The sequence below is a fragment of the Macrobrachium rosenbergii genome, chromosome 1 (assembly GCF_040412425.1).
Source record: "Macrobrachium rosenbergii isolate ZJJX-2024 chromosome 1, ASM4041242v1, whole genome shotgun sequence".
Classification (NCBI taxonomy): Eukaryota; Metazoa; Arthropoda; class Malacostraca; order Decapoda; family Palaemonidae; genus Macrobrachium; species Macrobrachium rosenbergii.
The window spans coordinates 71,426,024-71,438,523 of NC_089741.1; the positions used below are offsets into that span (position 1 = coordinate 71,426,024).

The 12,500-nt window shown below is 35.3% G+C and overlaps 1 pseudogene; it reads right to left on the bottom strand.

Annotated features, from left to right (window-relative positions):
• Positions 1 to 6,835: 6,835 nt before the first annotated feature.
• The window catches only part of LOC136840785 (zinc finger MYM-type protein 1-like), an 18,177-nt pseudogene continuing 12,512 nt past the window's right edge, over positions 6,836 to 12,500 (bottom strand).

Consider the following 12,500-nt stretch of genomic DNA (forward strand, 5'->3'; position numbering starts at 1 on the left):
GAAATTGAGTTCATCTGTTATGGAAAATAACCGACTTACCTGGAAATGTCGGTAGACGTGGGCAAACGGCTGTCCTCTCTCTCTCTCTCTCTCTCTCTCTCTCTCTCTCTCTCTCTCTCTCTCTCTCTCTCTCTCTCTCTCGAATATTAATTAACCTACATCTAGTGTGCATATATCAAACCGCGTTCTTCGAAAATAGTTTATTCTGTAAATCTAGCATATGACATGTTAAACATGGTAAATAGGCAAAATCCTGAAAAGAAAAGGAAAAAGGTAAATGAATGTCTTCCCGAAACATTTTATCAGTCACCAAAATTATAAGTGGGATATTTCCTATTTCAAACCCCTAATCACTAATTAGTCACCATTTAATTATGTGTCTTTTGTCTCCAGTTCACTTAAGTGGCTACATCCTATAGTGGCCATGTAGGTGTCTACACATGACACTTATGAGCATGCATGGCGATGCATGACTATCCATAAGTACTTGCATGAAACATCTGTAGAGAGAAATCATCTCTCATTAGACTTATTATATGACACTCTACATCATAAAATAAGTGATTAGAAATTATAACAAAACGACAGGCCACTAAAATGTGAAGTTATTATTTGTCTTTAACACTCACCTTCACAGCAGGGAATTTGGTCCCAGAGAGTCCTTCTTACTTGGCTCCTCCAAATCGAATGTGTGGCTTTTCACAAAAGCTCTCAACACTTACCCTACAAGCCGCTCCTTATTACACACAAACGTATGAACACCTCCACGACACACCTATATTCAGGTTCTAACCAGACAGAGCTTCTAGAATGTTCAAGACGAAATGCTGACGGGTACTTACGTCCCCAGTGCTGTATCCAAGGTGACTTTTGTGCGGGCACTTCGTGTTGAGCTCTGCAGACCACCAGGCATTCACCTATGTGCTGCAATGTGCTGAACTGAGCTGAATTGCTCAAAAACACATGTCACTTACTAACTGTAACTAACAGAAATAAATCTACCTAATACACACATACACATACAATACTCGTAATCCTCGTTTTTATATATATAATCTGTCTTTTTAACGTATGGCTCTGAATTTGTATTTAGGATTTAAATTGCTTCGGTATTTCTGAAATATTTGTTAGTATAATATCATCTCCACATTTCTGAATTCTCCATAGTTTAGTTTTCTGTCATAGGGCCTTACTACTTTACTAACTTCTTTTAAGGTTTTCCCATCACTAAAAAAAACACGTTATTCATAAGTAACATTTTAGTTTAATCTACCTTTGAACGTAATTGGTTTTCAAAATTGTGAAAAAATTTCCCATTAAACCGAATGTATAACGAAGTACGTCACCGTAACGCCACGAATCAGTCACTGTAACGAATTCCAAAGGTTAAAATGGAGAAGAAACGAACGAATTAATGAGGAAATTCACATTTGTTCACCTAAGCAGAGAGAGAGAGAGAGATAGAAAGAAAGAGAGAGCCTCGAGGGTTTCATTCTCATGCCATGCATGTACTGGTCAATCTTAGATGGTTCCTTTGAACAGGTCTTGGTAGTTTTAACCTTGAATGCTAGACGGTGAATGAATGATATTGCTATATCAGACCTGCGTGTTTCCTGAGTAAATAGGCTTCACCCACAAAAGTTAAACAGCACAGTGAACATCGTGTTGTTCCCCCGACAAAATGTTGGTGATCATGTAATAGATGACATAGGACAGTGCGTAGGACCATTTTAACACCACACTCAAAGAGGGAATGTGTTTATTTTCTTTATTATATCAAATAACATCTTCAACCATATGCATGAACAGGCAGGGCAATGACTTCCTATTATCACTTTTCACGGGAAGAAGCTGTTGCCAGATGTGCACTTGTGTACTTGGGAATTTGGGCATGTGCTTGCGACATACGAACTTTTGCAATATTCATCCGTTTTGCAGGTGGAAGTTACGTGTCTTGGGTGTTTGATAATTCAGCATTCAATTGTACAGTCACCTTTCGGATTCAGCACTGACCACCTGTGTTACTGACTACCTGTGACCTGAAACTGGTCTGGAGGGCCTCAGATACAGTGTCACCTGTCAGCATGGAACCTTCAAGAACATTTTACCTGATTTTAATCGGAATTCTAGGTGTGTTAAATAGAAGTGTGTATTAGTTTGTGCATTGTGAAAATTACTAAGTGCGAAGGGCTCTTGTGGAGAGTTACTCATTCCTTTGTGAAAAGTCAGTGCAGTTAGATATACTGGAGCACTTTGGAGTCTGGATTCTATTTTTGCTGAATGAGTGAGTACTGAACTTTGAAAATTACTAACCTTTCCAAGTGTTTAACACAGACAAGATTATTTTTTGCCGTGGTTGTTTCCTTGTCATCCTTTAATATTTATGTCATGTACTTTTGGTGTGTTATTTTGGGTGAATTCTGTTTTTTAATGGAGATGATTCCGTTCCTTACAGATGTTTCGAAGAGGGCCGAAAGCATAATCAGTCATAGCACATAGCCACCTATATGGGAAATGGAACTGGGAGCAGAATTGATGTTAAGAGTTAAGGGATAACAGACACAAAAGTAATGTAGGCTGTATTGGAGACTTGGTGGGAGGTGGGACTTAATCCCCACACATTATGTTTTCTTGCCACTGTTGCTTTTGGGGCGTGGCTTAAGGGGATTTATTATCTAGCACACTTGATTTCATTTTACATGACTTGTTGTTATATTTGTATAATAAACTTTACTTTTGCAAGCTAGGTTTTGATTTACACACCTTGGAAATAGGAAAAGGTTTTAGAGAGAGAGAGAGAGAGAGAGAGAGAGAGAGAGAGAGAGAGAGAGAGAGAGACATAAGACGCCTTGGGGAGGGAGAACGTAAGGCCAGAGCTACCAAAAAACTTGTAATTATCCCAAGGTAAGTGTCCCTGTCCAAGGCATTGGTGGGCGATAACACATACACATACACACATACACACACACACACACACACACACACATATATATGTGTATATATATATATATATATATATATATATATATATATATATATATATATATATATAGAAATCATCAACACACAATCACGTGTGGAACAGAAATAAATTTCTGACTCACGTCGGGATCGAACCCAGGTCTCTCAGGTGGAAAGCAAGGGCGTTACCCACTGGGCCATACAAGTCTAAAAGAAGTTGGAACCTGAGGAGCAACTGCACCTGCAGGAATTACCTGGGCAAGCTAACTGCTTGTTTCCAGTTTTCCCCAACTTCCCGACTCAGCAATGACCCAATAGACAACATTTCATTCTGAATTATCCTTCTGAGTGAATAAGATAGAAATCATCAACACACAATCACGTGTGGAACAGAAATAAATTTCTGACTCACGTCGGGATCGAACCCAGGTCTCTCAGGTGGAAAGCAAGGGCGCTACCACTGGGCCATACAAGTCTAAAAGAAGTTGGAACCTGAGAGCAACTGCACCCAAGGAATTACCTGGGCAAGCTAACTGCTTGCATACCAGCGAGTTTTCCCCAACTTCCCGACTCAGCAATGACCCAATAGACAACATTTCATTCGGTTATCCCTTCTGGTGAATAAGATAGAAATCATCAACACACAATCACGTGTGGAACAGAAATAAATTTCTGACTCACGTCGGGATCGAACAGGTCTCTCAGGTGGAAAGCAAAGGGCGTTACCCACTGGGCCATACAAGTCTAAAAAAGTTGGAACCTGAGAGCAACTGCACCCATGGAATTACCTGGGCAAGCTAACTGCTTTATGAATGCCAGCAGTTTTCCCAACTTCCCAAACTCAGCAATGACCCAATAGACGTGATCAGGAATTTATTTCTGTTCCACACGTGATTGTGTGTTGATGATTTCTATCTTATTCACTCAGAAGGGATAATTCAGAATGAAATGTTGTCTATTGGGTCATTGCTGAGTCAGGAAGTTGGGAAAACTGCTGGTATGCAAGCAGTTAGCTTGCCCAGGTACTCATATTATGCAGTTGCTCTCAGTGTTCCAACTTCTTTTAGACTTGTATGGCCCAGTGGGTAACGCCCTAAGCTTTCCACCTGAGAGACCTAGGTTCGATCCTGACGTGAGTCAGAAATTTATATATATATATATATATATATACATATATATATATATATATATATATATATATATATATATATATATATATATATATATATATATATATATATATATATATATAAAATTTAATTACAAAAATATGGAACATGATGAATATATAAATAAAGGCAAATGCCACAAAGGAAAAGTGAAATGATGAAGCGGTTGCTAGGCCTTTCAACACACTGTCCCTTACTAGCAGACTGATGAGAAATATAAAAGCAAGGTTACAATAAAGCTTGTATAATTGACAGGTGACATACAGGTATCCATGAGGATGGGGAATATAAATGAACAGGTGCACCTGGAATACAACACAGCTGAAGAATTAGTGGACCTACCAAAACAAAGGTAAATATTTGAGAAGTTTTACAAAAGTTTAGGCCCAACTAGCTCGGAAACAGGGAGCTGTCAATTAAAGGATTATACATGGGAAGAGACTGACCACCAAAAATGACCTTGGAATGAATAAACTGATTACATATGTTTATAAAAGTACAACACTTAACATATTTTTCTTTTGGTAAATAATAAAAATTTTTGCAAAATGAATATTTTAAAAACTTATCAAACATACAAATGCATATAAAATATCTTTAAGGTCATTCTTGAACATTTTACTAATACAGGGGTCCAAATGACACATGCTATGGCTAAGGTTAAGATTACATATGGATGTAAGCTGTATAACAGCAGATTCTAAAATATTTTTTGAAGAGAATCTTTCAATCTGTCTATCACTGAACTGTCAGTCAATTTATCCTGTGAGAGTTTTCACTTAAATTAATGAATATTGCATTGGATGCTTGCCCAGTTTTGACAGAATACTTATGCTGTTTAATTCTCACTTCTAAATATTTACTGGATTGACCTATATAAAACAAAGAGCAGATCAAGCATAAATTTTATATATCATTTCGTTGTTTTCTTTAGTGCTATATTTTATTACCATTCCTTTTAGTGTGTTATTTCAGGAAAAACCAGGTTGACATTAAAAGAATTTTGCAATAACAATGACTTTATGGTTTCAAAATCAGTGAGATTTGACAAGCTAAGAATATTTTTAGTGGTTTCTTTCTCCATGTTACTTTCACTATAAAAATTTTTGTGGGTTTTATTTTAACAAATATCTAGTATATATATGTGAAGGGTAACATAAACCTGTCCCTATATTTCTTATGTATTCGATTTCTTTGTCTAAATACTGGAGACAGACAATGCACAATACTCGTAAAAAATAGAAGAAAAAAATTGATATCTTGATATTAAGGTGGTGGCCTGAACAGAAGTGGACATAAGTTTAGTTGTTGGTTGGTTTCCTATAAATACGGAATTTCCATCGAAATGGTTCTCTATGTATTTATTAAAACATCTAAGAAACGAAAGCAGTTGTCTTTTTCTACTACTAAAGCAAATTTAATGGATGGTACCTGGTTATTCAAATTAGAGAGTAAATCATTTACATCAATACCAGGAGGCAAAACAGCTAAAATACTGTCAACATATTTATACAACTTTAAAGGGATATAAACGATATTAGGTAAATATCGTTTTCCAAAAAAATTCATGTACAAGTTTGAGAGGAGTGGGGATAAAGGGTTGCCCATTGCCATACCAGATATTTGTTGGTAGAATTCACCACTAAATATAAACTTACAATCACAAATGCACAACCTAGTGAGTGAAATAATATGCCTTACAGGTAGAGGTAATTCATGATGGATCAGTTCATTACTCAGATACTCTAAAATAGAATCTATAGGAACTTTAGCAAGAAGGGAACAAACATCAAAACTAACAAATCTATCAGTGGGGCAAAAAGTTATTTTGTTTAAGTTATCAACTAAATCTAGCGAATTATGTGAGAATCGGAGATAGTTCCAAGTAACGGGGACAAGAGCTGGGTAATATATTTTGAAATGTTATATGATATATAGCCAACAGTAATGATAATAGGCCGAATAGGGTAATTTTCTTTCTGTGTTTTTACTAATCCGTACAAGTAAGGTAACAAAGGAAAATTTACTGACAACTGACCTATTAATTCTTATTTATCTTTAAGGATTTTTTTTCACTGTGCTATTGAAATCATTTATATCTTGATCAAGGGGATTTTTTTAGTTTTTTGTAAGCCGTATAATCATCCAGTAAGGTCTGCATGCGTGATATGTAGTAGCTTTATATAAAATATTACAATACTATTCGACTTATCAGCTTTTGTGATGTGGATTGGACTGTGTGTGTTTTTTTTTTTTTTTTTTAATCGGTCAAACTTTTCTTACGAAGTACAAGCTTTTGAAGACATACAGTCTTCTTCAGGTACCGATGCACAGAGGAGATAACAGATACACTTGGGCACATATGTATGTGCTCCACCTAACATTTGTTGTTTTGTGTTTCTAATCTCTCGGATGACCTGGCCGTTGATCTTCAGCTCCTGCTCATTTCTGCAGTCTTCTTGATCTCAGTAGCCATATGCTTAATCCCTCGTTTTTTGGAATTATCCCCTGTTCATCTTTTTGTTTATGTTCTTAAAATTCTGGTATGTTATCTCACGAATAATCTTGCCCTGAAAATTATTCCCAATGTTGCTTTTCATTGATTAAGGCGTTCTCTACGATCACCCTCGACGTTTTATTCTTGTTGTAATATATAAAATCTGCAGTTTTCCAGTTGATATTGTTATAATTCTAGCCGTGATTGGTCAGCGCAGAGGCTTCGTTGTAATGGCGATGTTCTCTCCTTGGTCTCTCCTTGGACGATTGCTGCTCTGACCAAAATATAATTTATCACAATTGTCAGAAGGTACTAGATAGACCCATCCCCTCTTCTCTTCCCTTTTCTGTGAGTATGTTATTTCTGTTTACCTTATTCTTAATGTTGTTTTTTTTTTAATTCCCGATTAACCTAATACTTTTCATTTTCTTGTTTAAATCGTTAGTAACGTTATTGTTTGGAATGACTATTCATTTTTCTTGCTTGTTCCATTTTTTTGTCTTAGCGCCTTTCCTCATAGTAGTATTTCCTAGCCCTACTATGCACCCTCCCCTACCAGTGAGGTCGGCTTTCCCAGTTCTTTAAAAGAAGCACATTGATACTCAAGCTTCTGGTCTACATAAGGTGGACTGCAAACCCTGTAGGCTCTAATAATCAACCCTATCATCATCCCTGCCTTAATATCCTTTGTGTGGCTTGAATACATGTGTATGTAGATGTTTTCATGTGTCTTTTCTGTGTATACTACACTTTATTTTGCTACCTTGCATTGTGAGTTTAACGTCCGGAAAGAGGATTGTCCCTTCTTTCTCATCTTCTAAAGTAAATTTAATCTGTTTTTTCGATCTGATCGAGTTCAGCCAAATAACAAACCAATTTCTCTTTCTCCCCACGTTATATTACTAAAATGTTTCTTCTTTCTGCCATACATATTTTTCTCCAATTTCTCAGCGAATGCGTAGGAATGAGCTTGCGTTGACAAAATCCTGTGTGTAGTGTCACGTTAGTGTTCACTTGTTGATCCTGTCATCCATTTTTTTTATAAAATGCACATGCTAGTAATAAAAAATATTGAATTAATTAACAATAAATAGATGAATATAATAATGCATATTTTCGTACATCATGTGTATGAAAGCAACGGTTTGGTTACAGTAATTAGTAAGGACCTGAAACCTTTTTTAAAAGTAATACTACTTTAAGTAATAGCTTTTGAAGAAATATATGCCGTGGAAGCAAAACCTTCATTAAGTAAAATTTACACGTGTTCATGTTTAGTTAATCATATTTTTAGTTACCTACAGTAAAAGCTAAGTTAAAATGACCTGAAATATACTGATTTCCAACAAGATTCCATCATCAAACAATAAAGTAAATATACGTAGTAATTAGCTAGAAAAGTTTTAATCAAGGTCGTACTGGAAAGGGGCACTTGATTATTGTTTGTATCATTCTTCGAAGCTACAAAGTTGATTGCATTAATAACTTGTCAAGAATTAAGCTATTTTCAGTTAATTACCATTCTCCATTATATTTCTCTAAGTGAGATGTCTAATGTCATTAATTTTAATAACCTAGTGTACTTTAACGATAACAAGTATATCTCTTCATAATTAACTAGAAAATAACCAGAATCAGCTTTATTAATCGGATAATTTCCCTTCATGTAAACACTGGAAATGTCTCAGCATATTTCAAGATTATTTGTCCAATTAGGATAATAAGGTGTCTTGATTACCAGAATCTTAAATCGTTATAAAATGAGTTGCATCAACTATGGGCAATGGACTTTTTTGTAATTATTCTCTTTAATTTAAATAAGCATTTAAAATGGATCCTATTAATAATGTTTTAAAAGTTGAAAATTTTTAAAATCTATTCAAAACGATACGAAGGTAATGGAAAATTTTGAGCAAAACAGTTTACATTACAAGATATCATTAATAGTTTTATTAATAGATTATCGTAAAACCAGCACTCGACTAGATATGAGATTTTGCATTCTGCAGAAATAACCTGGAAGCAGAATTACTGAGAAAAACAGTCAAGAATTATTCGAGCTATTTCCACCTGAAGCAAGCAATTCCCTATTTTCCAGACATATCTTCATTCGTCAGACGTTTCGACGAGAGCCCTGTCAAGGACATCTGAAAGCTTTTCCTTCAATATCTCCAGCCCACACGGTTATCCACAAAACCTTTTCAGTCTATTTTCCCCCAACAACGAACCTAATCTTAGCTCTCTCTCAGATATTGAAGAGTTTCGCTCAACCACTCACGTATTCATTTGTTTTCAGGTCTTGCTATTTTCTCAGATATACAATCGTCCTGTACCTGTTGGTTGCGACGAATCAAGAAAAAGTCCTCCTCCCTTTCCCCTACTCAACTAGCCTCATTCCTTTTCCTAATCTTCGAAATTTTATGTTTTTACCCAAGGCAAAGGTCTGCCCATCCTCTCTTGATAGGTAGCTATAAACATATACATTTTCAATAAAAGAAATGAAAAAGAATTACACAACACTGGATTTTCTATTCGTTTAAAATATTGAAACATTCCCTAAACTCTAACATAAAGAGAGAAAGATAGAGTGCATTCGGTATGCAAGAACATAATTACTCATAATAAAACAAGATGATGAGTATAGAATTCTTAACAAAAGGCTCCCTGAAACACCCAGCTACGACATATACATAAGACATGGAAATATCTTTCTTATTATATATATATACTCTATACCGCAACCTGCTGCAAGGGGCGTGGCCAAGGGCATGATTCATGGCCACAGGGAGAAGATGGCCTGTTCATGCTGGGTGCTCGCCGACCTGAGTAGGCTTAAACACTCTCCTACCTAACCACACATTCAAGCACGGTCCCAGATTCAAGACCATGTATTTCCTTCCAAATGTTTTCCCTTCATATTTACAAAAATTATATATATATATATATATATATATATATATATATATATATATATATATATATATATATATATATATATATATATATATATATATATATATATATATGTATATATATATATATATATATATATATATATATATATATATATATATATATATATATATATATATATATATATATATATATATATATATAGTGGTATGTATGTACTTGTGCAGAAGAGTGAGGTAGAAAGTGAAAAAGCAATTTGTTACAGCACATTATATCTATGGCTAACGTTTCCAAACCACCCAAGAGGTAGATAGCATGGTGCATTTTTAATTTTTATACTGCAGTTCCCCAGTAGGTCTAGTCTGCAGTGCATATTCATACATTACCACTTTACTAGAGTTGTAAGTTTCCTTCTTTTTCCTGAACCTCCATCAGACTTTTTGGGTTCGATAGAGTCATTTTCTCTCCGGCAAAAGTTATTCAAGAGAGAATTTGTGGAAGCCCAGACAATCATCTGTTCTATTTTTCCTGATGTGTGATCATTTTCACAGATATCAAATAGCAAATGGCCTTCTTCTTGACTCAGAACATTGAGTGTGATGTTCATCACAAGCTGTCGTTGGTTTGTTGTGCTTTTGAATGCTGCAGTCAGAAAACTTGTTAACTACAATGCAATTGTACCTCACAATATTTACAGCTGCAGTGTCAGGCAGAAGCAACGCTCCTTTACTGATCCCTTCCACATAATCATAATTCTCAGCTTGCAACTGACTCTCATTGACAATATCACCTCTTGTCAAAAAGTCTAGGCAAGATTTGCATTTCATTTTTTTTATTGACACTGTATCAGCAATAACCTGCCAGATAAAATATCACGGGGAGAACATTATTGCATGCTTCAATATCTTGAGCTCTCACATTAATATCAACCTTACAATGACCTTCACTTTCGACAACATTCATTGTCTCCCAACATGTCTCTTCAAAATCTTTCTGTACTACCCTTTTCCATGAAAAAGGTAAAGCCATATTCATAACAGAAATTCTCCTAATCTTGTTTTCACATTCAAAAATTTGTCTAACAGATATATTATAGTAACCACCAGCAAGCTGACGATATTCACTAAACCGAGCTTCCAGATTGTCAGTCTGAAACTTTCCAGGAAGAATACAGTATATAGCATATTAAGCTCATCTCTACAGTATTTTGCTATTGCTGTAATTGCATACCTAGTATGCTTTAAGGCAGTGAATGTTTCTTTTGTCAGTTTTCCTCCCGGAATTCCCTCCCATTTTACTAACCAGTCCAGGAATTTCATAAGGAAATCATATTTCTTATCGTTTTCGTCACAAGAGAGGAGTGCAATATTCATTATTTATTCTTTTTCCTTTAGATATTGATTTCATATTCACAATGGACCACCAGGTTGTGAAAATTTCTATAAAAGATACTGTACTCTGATAATTAGACAATCTTTTCTCTTTCCCAAGATTTTGCATGGCTTGAATTACATATTCATTGAAATTTTTCAGAACTAAATTAACATTTTGCTTTTCAAGTGAGGATGGCCGCAAAGCTTTAATTGTCAACGTAAAAGACTGCTTTAAAAGTAAATCAGACTCTACCATGTACAAATTTTCTAGTGACTTCCATGGGGTAAAAAGTACATTTATTTCATTATTTATTCCATTGGATGGAAACTTTGGGAAAACCATTGTTTTGCATTCATCTTTTTGACCGAGCCAGTTATTTCTGAAGCACTTTAGCAAATGCACGGTGTCAAAAATGAAAAATAGAGGCCTGCCTTTGGCAGCAGGATAGTGGTACATTACAGACAACTTTGGGGGGGTTGCAAAAAATGACATTGTTTTTCCATTTATAGCATTATTGTCCGTAATGACGGCGAGTATTTTCAATCCAATTTTTTCCAAACCTGTAATGACTTTATTTATATTATGTAGGGTTTCAGCTTTCATGTACTTCACAGGAACAATGTGGACAACGTCACGAAATTTCGATGAAACTGTGTTTATCATAAAAGCATATGCACTAGTAGCTGCTTCATTGCTATCAAATGCTGACTCAACAACAGACCCACCCTTATAATCAAAAAGCGGCTTCAAATGAATCTCATCTATCATTAATATTACTGTTTTGTCCTTGTCTTGTAATGATTTGGATTTTTGACTAATGTACACAAGGAAAGTTCCATCGTGCTGTTCAGTTTCAGGACTGAGTTGCTTTGTCAAGAAAATACGATTGATCGTTGACAGACTTGGTAAAATAAGCCATTTTCTATCCCTAACGAATCTGTACCCACGAGGTGATATAGTGTACAATGAAGATGAAGAAATTAAAGTATCCGTCGAATATTCATGTTACTCATTGTCATTAAACGTAATTGTTCACAGATGAATTGCGAAGTCATTAAATACTTGAAAGACTGATTCTGTATAGGAGTCAGAAATGTCAAGACAAACTGAATGATTGTAACTGGGTTCATAAAAGTTATTTTACTTGTCTAGTTTTCTCAGTTCAGTTAATAATGTTTCCAGTGTATTTGTATCCTGAACATGGGATGGCATAACATAATCATGTAATTTCCGTAAGGGCACATCCTCGATATAAACCTGAACAGATTTATTCTCATTTACTAACACCGAAATGAGCATTTTAGGAGTTGGCAATAATGAAATACGTGATATTAAAAGAGACTGGTCTTTGTGAACAACCCTCCAATAATGATCAAGTTTAAGCTTACTTGAAAGTTCTTGCAAGCTGTTAAACCTAATTTTTCTCTCATAATCTGTGGCTTCCAAAATACTATTCTCAGTTCAAGGCGTAAATGAAGACTCCTCCATTCTTTGCCTCTTAGAAGCTGGAGATTCTCTTCGATGCACCATGGGGGCCCAAATGTTTGGAATAACTTGGGAACAAAGTAGGAATAGCATTTTCATTG